The sequence below is a fragment of the Eurytemora carolleeae genome, unplaced genomic scaffold, assembly GCF_000591075.1.
Source record: "Eurytemora carolleeae unplaced genomic scaffold, Eaff_2.0 scaffold10, whole genome shotgun sequence".
Lineage (NCBI taxonomy): Eukaryota > Metazoa > Arthropoda > Copepoda > Calanoida > Temoridae > Eurytemora > Eurytemora carolleeae.
This window is the reverse complement of record NW_019396179.1, coordinates 374,878-379,377: the sequence shown is the minus strand read 5'-3', so window position 1 is coordinate 379,377 and position 4,500 is coordinate 374,878.

The following is a 4,500-nucleotide window of genomic DNA, read 5'->3' as shown; positions in this document are numbered from 1 at the left end:
CAGGTTTTCTACATTTCTTTAGATGTCTGATTTTCAATTTCGGCCTTATCATATATCTTATATATGTATATACATAAAGTTGTTATCTCTGGTCGTCTATTTGTTTGTCCGATCATGACTCAGGAACCCCTGGATCGATTTGCCTCAAATTTTGATTGAGAAACTCGGGAGACCCACGGGAGTGTTCTTAGCTTGGTTTTAAGATTCTACGTTGAGTAGGTCGACTTTAACAGTGAAAATTTCGTTTCCCGGTAAAACGGCAGGAGTAATTTTAGTAACCTTGGCAGCGCCGGGATCCCAAGATAATAAATATATAAAAATTAATCACTCTGTTTGTTTGTTCGGATACCCGATCATAACTTAGAAAACCCCTGATTTGCCTCAAATTTTAAAAAGGGAACTCGGGAGACCCACGGGAATGTTCTTATTTTAGTTTCTAGATTCTAAGTTGAGTGGGTCCACTTTTAACGGGCAAAAAAGCTAAAATCATAATTTACGACCAAGCGTGGTTTAACGACGGGAGTAAACAAGTAACAAAGCAAGTACACTATAGTGAAATATGGAATCTTATCCATGGGGGGGGGGAGTAAATTCGTATTTATTTCCCCCGGAGATTATTTCTTTTTGAAATAATCATAATACATATAATTTAAAACCAGGCATTATTGTAAGTTTAAGTTTTGTAAACGTTTAAATAAATGATTGAAGGGAATAAGAGTGTAAGAGCGGGGGAGTTGTGGGAACAATATAATCCTGAATTGAGCCTGGGGATATATCAATCATAGATAATAGAATAAAATAGAAGAGACACGTATATCATAATTTAATACTGCGGGTAAACGGCGCAGAAGAGTAAATATAACTTAATATAATCCTGGGCAACGCTGGGTACTCAAGCGAGTATCTATATAATTAAACTTTGTTCATATATACATATTCGCTATAGCTGGCTAAACGGCTGGACCGAATTGGCTTTTTGAGGGAACCCAGGGGTGATCATAAAATCATAACTAAATACCAAGAGCGGGTAAACGGCGGTAGTAACTATGACTATACATAATAATATATATCTGGGCAACGCTGGGTACTCCAGATAGTAATTAATCAAAATCCTTGGCTGTATTTCAAATTAGAAGATCTTCAAGGGCGTATACAGAAATAATTCTATTCCGGGGGGGGGGGCAAAATTTGAACTGTAAATTCAAAACATTTGGCTTCTTGGATATCAGGCATAACCATAAGATACTTTAAGGTACACATACAGTCAAATTACCTTACAAGTACTCCTTCAAACAAAACTAGCAGAAAAAAGCATTGTTTCTAAAAAATCGACTTTTATGTTGTTATGTTAGTGATAATTAGTGTTTAAACTAGAGATTGTAAGTGACATTTTTGAAAATAAAAACTTAAATTCTATGAGATGAAAGAAAGGACAAAGGTCTAGAAAATAATTATGACTTGTAAAAGTTTCTGTTTTGAAAAAAAAGTAGGGAGTACAATTGTAATCTATGTCATAAAGCTCTTCGTTCATTTACATCTTTGCTATGGCTGGCCAAACGGCTGAATCAAATTTTATTAAGGAAACTCATGGATGCCCTTTGGGTTGACATAAGCTAAATAAATTATTAGTTTTTTGTTTTTATTCGATTTTTAAATTCCACGGGCAACGCCTGGCACTTCAGCTAGTTTGTAATAAAAAGAAATATTACGAAACAGCGGTGCATGGCAATGAATAAAGTAAATTATAAATCCAAATAAAAACAAAAAATGGTCTTTTACTACCTCCAAACTCAAGCCAAGCCAATGCCAAACATTAGGATGAATGTGCATTCTAAACAGTTTTTTCATTCTGACTTCTGTCATGGTGGTTCTGGTTCACTAATACAATCTTCTTAATGCACTGAATGAACAGCAAACTATTTTTTTTATGATCTTCACTCTTGGGTTTAAGATTTGAAAAGTGTGAAAGCTCTGAGTTCTAGGGGGGGTTACTGCCCCCCCCCCTGTATACTCCCTTGCCCCTTGTCCTCTCAAGATCAATGAGGACCATGATCAATCTCACACTTGTTTTCTTCTTTTTTCTAAATGTTTGATGATACTTAGTGTTCAACCATTTTAAGTCAGTAATGTTCTAAAATCAAAATATTTTTTTCTCTAGTTAAACTGAAACTTAAAATTTTAAATATTTTTTTAACAAACCTTTACTACATGTAAACGACACGTGAATTTTTGAACTTGTAAATAAAATCTATTTTGAGTAAATTTCACCTAATTGGTCAAATTTAGTCAGAATTCAAGATCATTAAAAATGTCTTGAAATTGGATGACTAATCCAATTCCAAGGCATTTTTAATAAATATTTGTTAAAAAAATATTAAAATGTGTAAAATGTCAGCTGAAATAACTTTTAATTATATTTGCGATTGTGATTTTATTCTGATGTTTCATCCGAACGAATTTCAATCGTATGATGCAAAATTACGTGCGAAATATTTCCGTTTCAATATGAATTTGAATATATTTCAATGAATTCTGAAAACCAAATGTATCTCATCGAGAACGGATTTTCAATATATTTATGATTTCTTTTCAACTTTTCAACGTTTCTCCGGTTTATCTTTTACAAAGATTGCTTTCTCCAATATGAGTCATGTTACGGCATTGTGTTCAGTTTAAACCCAACCCTTGAGAATAGAAACCATCCTTCTTATTCTTCTTGTGAAGCTCGATATTTCTCCTCCTATTTAAAACCTTTCAGTTCAAACAATTCTTGAAAAAATCTTATTCTGTAAATCCAAACCTTACTTTAAAATGTAAATGTGAAAAAGCTTGAAGGATAATGTCAAGGTTTTTCAGATTATCTGGTTTAAAGGGAATGTAAACGAAATTTCATGTGACACTCCATGCAAAGATGACAATGCCCGTTCATAAAGGTACGATTTCTTGATGGGTTTGATGAAAGATCGTATCTCGACTTGGTTTACTCCGATACAGATTTAGTTAGTTAAGTTTCGCCCGATGCATTTTGTTACAAGGACCCGGACCTGGTCATTGAATATGATAAAACTGTTTATTTTGAGGATTCTAATTCTCAGTTTACCCACTGACTCAGGTATCACAGTAAAACAATTTTTTTCATGAATTTTACAATTCTGGAAAGCCACCGATTTCACATTTGTGCTAATTCATCAGTAGTTGTACAAAACCTAAAAACTTTAGTACGAGTACATATACCATTGTACAATGCGCCCTAAAAGTCTAATTTTGAAAAATTTCTATTTACCAAAAACCTTACGCGGGGTTCAATGGATACAAAAAAACTAAAAAGCCAAATATATATATATATCAAGTTGTTCAAAGAATTTTGAAAGTTAAAATAAATTCATAACTTTGTATTTTTACATGAAACAAACAGACAAGCCAAATTGTGGGATATAAAAACTACTATTAGACTCAAGTTATCATTTTCAATAGTCCAAGGAGTACGTACAGCTCAAAATCTTTAATATTTTTACATAGTAACTTTTATTTTGGTTGGATTATCTGTATACCTTATACAATTCAGAATATCCATTGGTATAATGTTTCCTTCACCCCCTCCCCCCCTAAATANATAACAATTAGATTTTGAAATATTTTAGAACAATAACAATTAGATTTTGAAATATTTTAGAACAATAACAATTAGATTTTGAAATATTTTAGAACAATAACAATTAGATTTTGAAATATTTTAGAACAATAACAATTAGATTTTGAAATATTTCAGAACAATAACAATTAGAAAAGGTGTGAATTTTCCTGCTATCATTAGAAGTTCAATCATTATTTTCCTTTTGTGGGGGGGGGAGGGGGTTGATAATATACCTCATAGGGAAACTATTTTTCGTTCAGCCAAGTGAAAGAAGTATTATTATTTTTTCTCTTCAAAAAGAAAGTAAATAAACGTTCATTTCCTTTTTCTCTATTGAATATAGATCCATTGTAGTACAACACTTACACTCTGTTCAGACCTTCAACGAGAAATGAAAAATATGAATAAATTCGGATTTATTTTTTTTTAATCATTCATCAATTCTATTTTTCTAGGGTGTACTTTTTCATTCCTTAATTATTCGGGTGAATGAAATCAAATTACTGAAGTTTTATTGAACAAGAAAAATAAAATTTGAGGAAAAGTAATTTTAAACTTAGTTTCTGTGGCTACCAAATGTCAATTGTCGATAGAAAGTTCATTAGTTGTTTTATCTAATTGGAAAAATCTAGATTTTTAGATCGGAACTATTGATACTGTTAATCCCTTCAGATAGCATTAATCCGTTGTTCTTCGAGGATTAAGCTATTTCTTTCTGGATTTCTTTTACAGCACGGTAGGAAGATAGAAGCCACCAAAAAATAGTTTTTCTTTTGTCCTGGGGTCTATCCGTTTTTCATGTGTATATTTTTTCTACAATTAAAAAAATAATATTTTTTTCCATCCAGAAAAACTATTATGAATAA